Below are 10,675 nucleotides of genomic sequence, written 5' to 3' on the forward strand. Positions count from 1 at the left end.
CTGGAGACTAAGTCCCAACGTTTTTCTTGGCAGTTCCGCCCGGCTCAGGAAGCCACAAACATCGCCTGAGAATATCGAATTTTCGTTTAGAATGTAGCTGGGTATGTCCAGTATCATATTCGAGGAGAGCATTTTGATATTTCTACTAATCGTTTTTCTGTATTTTTCTAAATTCCCGTCCCTGGCACCGAAAACCGCGTCTTTTCGCTCTGGAGACTAAGTCCCAACGTTTTTCTTGGCAGTTCCGCCCGGCTCGGGAAGCCACAAACATCACCTGAGAATATCGAATTTTCGTTTAGAATGTAGCTGGGTATGTCTAGTATCATATTCGGGGAGAGCATTTTGATATTTCTACTAATCGTTTTTCTGTATTTTTCTAAATTCCCGTCCCTGGCACCGAAAACCGCATCTTTTCGCTCTGGAGACTAAGTCCCAACGTTTTTCTTGGCAGTTCCGCCCGGCTCGGGAAGCCACAAACATCGCCTGAGAATATCGAATTTTCGTTTAGAATGTAGCTGGGTATGTCTAGTATCATATTCGAGGAGAGCATTTTGATATTTATACTAATTATTTTTCTGTATTTTTCTAAATTCCCGTCCCTGGCAACGAAAACCGCGTCTTTTCGCTCTGGAGACTAAGTCCCAACGTTTTTCTTGGCAGTTCCGCCCGGCTCGGGAAGCCACAAACATCACCTGAGAATGTCGAATTTTCCTTTAGAATGTAGCTGGGTATGTCCAGTATCATATTCGAGGAGAGCATTTTGATATTTCTACTAATCGTTTTTCTGTATTTTTCTAAATTCCCGTCCCTGGCACCGAAAACCGCGTCTTTTCGCTCTGGAGACTAAATCCCAACGTTTTTCTTGGCAGTTCCGCCCGGCTCGGGAAGCCACAAACATCACCTGAGAATGTCGAATTTTCCTTTAGAATGTAGCTGGGTATGTCCAGTATCATATTCGAGGAGAGCATTTTGATATTTCTACTAATCGTTTTTCTGTATTTTTCTAAATTCCCGTCCCTGGCACCGAAAACCGCGTCTTTTCGCTCTGGAGACTAAAGGCTGAACTCCATGAGACGAATATGCTGCGAATAACCGACGAATTTTGCCCGGCGGCTTTTGCTCTGCGCGTGGAATCAACACGGTGGCTGCCACGTCGCGCGCAAAGCGAGCATGCCGTCGGGCGGCGTTCGCCAGTAATTCGTCACATAATTCGCTCCATGGAGTTCAGCCTTAAGTCCCAACGTTTTTCTTGGCAGTTCCGCCCGGCTCGGGAAGCCACAAACATCACCTGAGAATGTCGAATTTTCCTTTAGAATGTAGCTGGGTATGTCCAGTATCATATTCGAGGAGAGCATTTTGATATTTCTACTAATCGTTTTTCTGTATTTTTCTAAATTCCCGTCCCTGGCACCGAAAACCGCGTCTTTTCGCTCTGGAGACTAAGTCCCAACGTTTTTCTTGGCAGTTCCGCCCGGCTCGGGAAGCCACAAACATCACCTGAGAATATCGAATTTTCCTTTAGAATGTAGCTGGGTATGTCTAGTATCATATTCGAGGAGAGCATTTTGATATTTATACTAATTATTTTTCTGTATTTTTCTAAATTCCCGTCCCTGGCAACGAAAACCGCGTCTTTTCGCTCCGGAGATTTAAGCCCGAATGTCCCTGGGGCAGCTGCGCCTGGTTTAGGAAAGCACAAAATTGCCTGAGAAGGTCCAGTCTCCACTATGGATACATAACGCTAGTCTGGGAGAGTATTTTTATATGTCATCTAATGCTGTTTTAGTGAGCTTTTAATTATTTCGCTCAATATAAATCTGACAATCTGGCGTGAACTAACCGCATGACCTGAAGTAGTTCCATGCCAAATTATGCAATTTTCAGTATCTCTTATTACACAAGGCCCGGGAAATTCGACTACCATCAAAAATCCCGGGACCTCAGGCAATGATATACTTCAGGACTCTCGGGAGTTCGCAACCAGTTTTTTTTTTCTAAAGTTCCACCAAGACTCAAACATTACTATGGATGCATCTTATTTTATCTACCTGAGTTTTTTTGCATTCGGTGGCGGTTGTGTACCACAATGCCGAAATAATTATCTGTAGAAGGTGAGGAAGAACCCTGGTGGGGAGATGATGTTTCATGTTTTACAAAGTAAAGACTGTGTCACAGGATTGACTGATATCTCCACCAGACGACTATACATATGCCGCCAAATGAGCTAGTCCAGACCCCATCGAAGAACCGACGGAGCGCGACATTTCTCATGTCGAGCTGCTCCCTAGGCCGTACACCCACGCTAAGTGCGTGTACAGTAACTCGCAATATGAAGGACCCATTCGCCGATGCAATTTATGGGGTGGCGCTTATTCCACTTTGGCCAGGCGCACTTTATTTTGAGCGACAAGAAAGATAAAAGTTTATTTTATTCTTTGAGGTCAAGAAATATGGTCCAGGCATAGGCAAATCCAAAACAGCCTCAAACTGCCTGGTCGAATGGGTCCTTCATATTGCGGGAGACTGTACATCCAGCTACAAGAACTGTGAGGAGGGAAAGTACGCGAGCGAGCTGGCGAGGAAACATCATTGAAAGAAAACCTGAGACTAGGACAAATAAAAATTGGGGGGACACTTAGGCTGCGCCTTAAGTGTATGACGCGATAGCGCAAGACCGGGTCGTCAGCGCAGGGGTGGAGGAGGGCGGAAGGGCAGGGGAGGCGGAGGAAGGAAGGGAAGGGGGTGGGGGTTGGGGGAATGGAGGGCTTGGAGGTGGTGGATGAGGGGAGGGGAGCTGGGGAGGGGGCCCTCCCACGGGGTCACGCCGCCGCCGACTGCTACTAAGGGAGGGCAAGGGGTGGAGGGCACGGGAAAGGAGTGGGGGTCAGATAGAAGTAGTGGAGGAGGGGATGGGAGGTGTGGGGGGGTAAGGGGAGGGGATCCCATTCAACACCCGGGTCACGTGACCCGAGTGTTCAGGGAATGGGAGGGGCCCGCCCACGAGGTCACGCCGGACGCCGTGACCCGGGTAACTCGACACGGGTCATGGGGCCTACGAAGTCACGCCGGACGCCGACTACTACTACGCCGGCTTTTCCGCTGAACGGGAGCCTTACGCTATCGCGTGAAATAACTCCCAGTCTCAGGTTTTCTTACAAGAACTTGCCTAGACCGATGATACTTCAGTCATTTTACCGCCCAAGCATTAGTATGCTGTCTTTTTTTTTTTTTTCGAAGTGCACTCGCGTGGGCTTTTCTCCGGGCTTATGCGCTTCTCGTGTATGCCTTTCTTTTTTGCTGGTACCGTACGGAACAAAACAAGTTTCCATCGATCTGTGATAATCCATAATGAAGGGTGTACACTTTTTCGACTGTTCTGACAAAGACGAAAACTGCCGAGTCACTGGGCTGTGGACGCGAATGCGACGTACACCCGTCGTCGATAGAAATGTGAACGCCGGACCGCCGACTGCTCCGTACTATCAGCGTGATGATGCTGCGGCCCGTGGCGGCTTGCGCACCTTATCGCGCGCTACGCCGAGATTCAGCGTGTGAATCAGCTCAGCTCTGCTGCTGCTCCCTGAAGAAAGCGCGAGAATTGGGTAGGAGCCTTTCGGACGTTATCAGGAGGCACTGTGGTGACTTGATAAAGTAACTATTTGTTTTTTTCTTGAATGCGGTCACATTTTTTTTCGCCGCATTCGGCCACGCTCATTTTTGAAAAGTCGAAGTGGCTTCTGTCATGATACGCTCGAAATATTTTTTTTTGGTAAAAATATTTATCGCTATTAGCGTTCACTGAATAAGGGGCCGCCCACACTAGCGAGAAAACGCGCGTGGCACGCCGATCGCGGCAAGTAACAAAATGTCGCCGAAGCACAGTCAGCGCCACGAGCGCGTGCAGAGACACGCCCTTTATCTTCCCACTTAACCGATTTATCGGCGCGCCGGGCGCGTTTTCTCGCTAGTGTGGGTGGCCCTTAATAAAGAAAGAATCTGAGTTTTGATGAACTATACCGAGCAACGTCGGCGCTTTTCCACGGGCGAAATGCAAACTATTTGCCGTCAATGACGTGTGCACAGCGCCCACAAAAAGTCGCAAAATAGAAATCCACTTTCACGCTCTCTGCAGAGCGGAGCAGTAAAAGCGAAGACAGTGTTCGATCCAAGCGCTTAATTTCGGTGAGGCGCCAAGCGCCGATAAGGCTCGATAGCTGCCATGCCCGCCGCGTCATGACGCGGATAGTACGGAGCGGTCGACGGACCGGCCTCTACCTTCATATTAAAGAATTGTAGTAGACCATTTTCCTTATCCGCTACGGTATCCGTGAAGAAAACGCCTCAGGTGCGCATGCGCGCCGATAGCCTTCTCTGCATAGTTCAAGGTGTTGTGGCGGATTACGGACCGCTATCCGGGTGCTTAGCGGGCTGCGGAAACGGTCTACTACAATTCCCCATTAACGACGGGTGTACGATATTTCGCAGAGGGATATTTCTCATACGAAAGAGTTCCACAGCCCAGCAAACAAAGATGGTATCTCGCAGAAGGCTCTAATTTGAATGGCCCTATATACATTGGGGCCAATGTGCATGGTGTAGACCTTCGATCTTCTGTTAGTTGCCATCTTTATTTGGCTGTGGAGTGCATTTTGATCATGCGCAGTAGCTCTTCTCCGCGAAATATCGTACTCCGCACCTTCGTTTACAGTCCACTCACTCGGAATTTTTCGCACCAGAGATAAGCGTTTGGAAGGTGTATAACACGAAAAAAGTCGCAGGTTCGAGGAACAATGAAGATGTAGACGATAGGATCTTTCCTTCTACGGACCTCTTGTTCGTTGTTGCAGATCTGATATGCCGAGGTATGACGGCACAGCAGCTGTTAGCTGAGTAAGAAAGAGAGAGAGATGCCTATTTCCCCCCTTTTTGTTTTTGAAAATTGACTTAGTTGCTTGCCCGCTCAGTGCGCACACTGTCGATAGGGAAGGGGTCGGGAGAAAACGATGGAAAATATAGAAAGGTTGGGAGGTTTATAGATTAGGTTGGGAGGGATGTCTCAGCCGTCGTCCGCTCGTCGAGTCGCGTTCGATTCGTGTTCACCCCTAAGTTGGCAGTGCGGTGGAAGCTGTGTGCTTGTTGGACTAGTCAACTGTCGGCCTTGCACCACGTGACCACCCTGATCTCCATATACCACGTGCTGAGAGCGAGTTCAGGCGGTAAGAGGCAGGCCACTGATTGGTCTGGCAAAACGCAGCTTCCACCGCACTGTCAGCTTAGAGGCGAACGGAGTATAGTACGATCCAACGTTCAGAACGCACGGCCCCTCGAAGTTAGTAGATATGGAGCAACCTTAGAGCGAATAATAAGTATTTTGCAACTGGGGTGGGCGGCAGTTGTGCTACAGAGTTAATGGAGAGATTTAGCAGTTCGCTTTTTCGCCCTGATAACGATACGATGCATGCCCAAGGCCGCCGGAGGGGAGAGGAGGTATCGTTATCGGGGATAAAAACAATCTTCTAAAACTCTCTAATATCGGCACAAGGCTTCCACTGAACGGATGGCTTTTTAGCGGGAAGCGCTTAGTGCCGCTTCCCGCTAAACTTCACGATTTTTGGTGAGACAGCTAGTGTACAATACAACTCCTTCGGTCTCGGGTATTATATTTTGTTCCTTGCTCCTTCTTCGTATTTGCCCCGTGAGTGCGCGCTGTAGGCATCGGGCCCCACAAAAATGAGCTTTGATGCTTTGAAACGTGTTCGCCCCATAGCTCGGTCTGTATATAGCATCGGGCTACGGATCATTAGTTCCCAAGTTCAATCCCACTCGATCGCTTCTGCTGTTTTCTTTTTTTATATAAGATTGTAACAAATGTAGCGGTAAAACATAAGGGCTTAACCTGGCGGTTTTTCATAGAAACTGGCGTACAAACATATTTTGTGTTAATAAACTGGGTTAAGGACTGAGACAGCATGCAACAATTACTAGGGCTCGGCGGGGGAGCAGGAAGAGCATGCGCCGGTTTCCGTGATGAATTTGTGAAGCCTCTAAACCCCTTCTTGCATCTGTATGTTGAATAAAGCAAATGCTTCTTTCAACTCTCCCAGACACGTGACTTTCGTGAGTCCTTAAGGTGGAGTCGCACTTCTTATCATTATGCTGTTTCACGCACTACCATTGCAAAGATAGCGGTGAGACAGACTGCATGATTTGGGGCACCTTTCGTTAGCTTGTTGGAAACAACGCCTTCGAGCAAAAGAAAGAAAACCCAGCCGAAAGTAACGCGTGAGCGTAAGTGGAAGGCATACGTCGCGTCTCTTGCGGTAGCACAATTGTTTCACACCAGCATATTGCGTCTGTTGGTTTTCTCCGAAGCATGTGAGAGTAATCCTTGTACTGGCCTCCTACACTTTCACTTATGATATGAGAGCGATCGTGCCCCCTGCCAGCTGCCACAAGGCGAGATTTCAAGCTCGCAATCCCGCATGCAATTTTAGCTAAGTGCAATAAGCAAAAATAGCTGAGTATTTTTAATGTCGGAAGCACAATCGGAGGCTCGCAGTCTCCAAACCGAGTGTCCGAGCGTCTACGCTTTCTCCAGTACTCTTTATTTTTTCGGACTCCTGCATGACGAATATACCTTCCTTACCGAATGTTTGCAAGAAAAGCTCGGGTCCAGCACATTTTATGTTAAAGTATTTACGATTCAAGTGGACATAAGCATAAAATGATCTGAAGGCGCGCAGGCGCTGTTCTCGGGAACCACCCTGTCTGGGACCGCCGTGTCACCGTGTTGTCCTCCTTTTCTGGTCTTCCTGGTTCTACCAAGTCGGCCCAACATCTTGCCTGTTTTGTTTTCATAAATAAAGGATCGAATGGTCGCACCGCAGAGCCTATGGATTCAAGGGTTCAATCCCCAGCCCTGTCCGTTTCGATGTGGATGGACATTGTACCGGGGCGCGTCCGTCTATTACCACTGCGTGGTGCACGTTAAAAACCCCAGGCTAGCGGTCATATTCCACTTGGCGAATTTCTCATTTACAACGTCTACAACATCGCCCCACAACAACAAACTGAAATCATGCTCGCTAAACGCTCGATAAACATTTGTTTGTTTCTCTCTCATAGAATCGTGGTGCTTTTAGAATCTCTCGGAGAAGCACGTTGTTTATGGCGTTTGATAGACACAAGAGTCCGTTCGAGCTTGTTTAACTTTGAGAAAGCAGAGTGCTGAACCAAAAGGAAAATAATAAGTAAAATATAAACTTCAAAATACTATCTAGAAGTGTGCACAAGACAGCCCACCATATCAAGGTGGATGGAAAACAGGAGACCTTGTAGAATTGTTTAATCATAGAACATCGCCCGCTGTCGCCAATTGCGTTTCTTTTAACTACATACTTCAAAAGAGCCCTGTTTAGCAAATATGTGGCCTCGCAGCTTTCCAAAGGATTAAACCAGGCAACTACATTCGTCGTGAGCGTTTCCGCATGAGCTAGATCTGCACAGTTAAAATTCTAACACCCATAATTGTGTAAACAGGGTGTAAGAATGGTGTGAGTTAGAAAACACACCCATCTTACACCATTTTTACACGATTTTCAATTATTGATGGGTGTAACAAGGGTGTACGGACGATTCACACCCATCCTACACCGTTCACACACCCTACAGGTACATATCGTTCGTAAATTGTGTTAAAAGAGTGTTCGTCTTTCTCTTTACACCCATATCTACAGGGTGTGAGAGGGGTGTGTCGGTGAAATGTCGGATTAACCCAAGGCATCAGTTAATCGAACTTTGTCACGACAAACAATGGCGATAAAGGCATCTCGACTGATCGCCACAATCAGGTATAGTTTGAAAGTCCTAATGAACTGCACGGGGTGGTCCGACCGATTCAATTTCGGTACGTTGATGCGACCAAACGTGTAAATGTCAATTCGTGTGTAGGACGATACAGCCAAATAGAAAAGCGCCGCCACGCGCGAAAGCCGGATGTAGAGGTTGGAAAGTGCACGTGATCGAGCCGCGATCACGTATACTTCAAAAGGGGCGTATAAGTAGTCCTAGGGATGCTCGTGAAAATTTGAAATAAACGAAAATAAAAAAAAAACACTCGAAGTCTAAATATGCTAGGAAGACTTAAGTAGCAGGAGTAAAACACAAAATCTGCATCCTGAGGGTGGTGTAGTGGGTTGAACGCTTAAGCCGTTACCGAGGGGTTGTCAGTTGAACTCCACCTGACGGAAGTTTTTTTTTTTTTTTCATTAGTCCGTTTTTGTATGATAAGAACATGAAGCCCACACGCTAATGCGTCGTATGCTGTCACTGACGCCCGCAACCGCGCATTTAATCGGCCGCTTTCGCTACTCGCGTACTTGTCCAAACACCCTTATATGAGGGTGTGAGACATTACACCCTTTTTCTAGGGTGTTTTCTTACACAAATAAGGGTGCTCCCTATAGGACAGGCCATTTACACAAATAAGGGTATAAAAATGTTATGTGTGAGCCGTTTGAGAGGTGGTGATACTGGCTCACGCTGTACCTGAGAAATTCAGCCTGTGCAACTCAAACATGTGCCGGTACGATGCTCATCCTGATTGGTGGGGACGAACCCAGGATTTCCGGGTTTTTGTAGCCTGATCTTTCTGCTCTCCACATGCCCCGAGCTACCAGGCACTAGCACACTCGGCTAGGGGCTCTCAGAAAACCAGGACTCAAACAAGAAATGTTGCGGGTCCCTCGCCTTCGCTGAAGGTATAAAATATATGGGCGAACTAGCATATAATTATTTATTTATTTGCACCATATAGTATCTCTCTTTCTCTCCCTTGCACAATATTACCAACTGCAGAGCTTACAGATGTTTCTGTGACTATCAGACAACTTAGTCCAATTTCGACACGGGCTTAAAATCATGTGGGTTACCACAATTTCAAGGCTGCTTGCAGAGTTTTTGCTGAACCTGGAAGCACGACTTGCAAAAACTTGCATATTATACAGTTTGTTACAATATATGGTCAGCAGGAGAAGCTCCTACTCCGGCTCGAGCTCTCAAGTTTGGTAACGCTTCAACTTACGAAGAATGACAAGCGCGAGGTGGAGTACTCTCTGCCCGAGCGCTCGCGCAGCCACCGAGGAGTGATTCAAAGGAAACGGTTCGCGCCTTTAGCATGCATGGCTAACAATAGTCCATGCTGAGGTGAGACAAAGATTAGCCTGAGCCAAGGCGCCCTAAGCCAGAAGATACTCTCTAACAGGCTCCAGTGATAAGAGAAAGCCCAGCCTGAAACAGAGCACTTTTAGCATCGTTTTGCCTTATGTCCGATGCACTACCGACGGTGCGAGGTAGGAAAACGCAGCGGATTCGGCTCGCGCTTCAATACTTCGTCTAACCTTAGCATGGGCTATTGTTGGTCGCGTGCTAAAAGCGCGAGCTATTTGCTTTCGAAGACACCTCGGCGGCTGCACGAGGGCTCGTGTGGCGCGAACGCCAATGAAGGCTACCGTCTCGCGCTAAAGCAGCCTCCGGGGCCAGTCCATGCTAAGGTGAGACGAAGTATAGCTTTAAGTTTGCTCGGTTTAAATTTGGCTTTTTAGCGATGGAGCAATAGTCTTGGGCGTTAGCTTATCACTTTAAAATGCACATTGGCCGCGGGAGAAGCAATTACACATTGCACGTCTGCGCTAGGCGCGCCCAGCTGTGACCTTGAGAAGTTCCGAGGTTCGGAGCTGTCTTGAGCGTGTTATCAGTGCTATGCCCTTACTGCATTACGATGTCTCCTCTCCGGATTCGAAGATAAGATTGGCGGTGCGGGCGGAAACAGAGGGCACATTGGAAATTGGAAAAGTGATTTCGCTCGGGGCTTAGGCGCCACATGTCGTCGCGGAATGGAATTAAACCGAATGTCTCGGATTCTTGGCCATGACTACCGGCAGCTGAACGAGGTAACGAAAAAAGACGTCTATCCACTCCCCCGCATAGATGACACCCTATACCGGCTGCGCCATTCTCGGTACTTTTCATCGATGGACCTGAAGAGCGGCTACTGGCAGATCAAAGTCGACGAACGGGACTGAGATAAGACAGCTTTGGTCACACCGGATGGACTGTACGAGTTCAAGGTGATGCCCTTCAGACTATGCACGGCGCCAGCAGCTTTCCAGCATGTCTTGGACACCGCACTGCAGGACTGAAGTGGCAGAGCTGTATCGCCTATCTAGACGACGTCGTAGTATTTTCAAGTGACTTCGACAAGCACTTGCGACGCCTCCCAGCTGTTTTCCAAGTCATAAAGACCGCCGGACTTTCCCTCAAGCCGCCAAAGAGCCGGTTCGCCTATGCGAACTGAAGTTCCTAGGCCACGTTATTAGTAACGAAGGCGTCCGCCCAGACCCCCAGAAGTCTCGCGCCGTCGCGGCGTTTCCAGCGCCGACAGAGAAGAAGGACGTGCGAACATTCCTTGGACTTTGTGCCTACTATTAAAGCTTTGTTCCAGATATCGCAAGGGTTTCCACACCGCTCAGAAAACTCACGAAGGACGCCGAGAAATTCGAACGGGCCGCGGAGCAGCAGCACACATTCGACGAGCTGAAGCGACGACTCCAGACTCCTCTTTTAAGACACTTACATCAAGGTGCGGAAACCGAGATTTATACGGACTCAAGTAACG

The sequence above is a fragment of the Ixodes scapularis genome, unplaced genomic scaffold, assembly GCF_016920785.2.
Source record: "Ixodes scapularis isolate PalLabHiFi unplaced genomic scaffold, ASM1692078v2 PGA_scaffold2__306_contigs__length_199485367, whole genome shotgun sequence".
In the NCBI taxonomy this organism is placed as follows: domain Eukaryota; kingdom Metazoa; phylum Arthropoda; class Arachnida; order Ixodida; family Ixodidae; genus Ixodes; species Ixodes scapularis.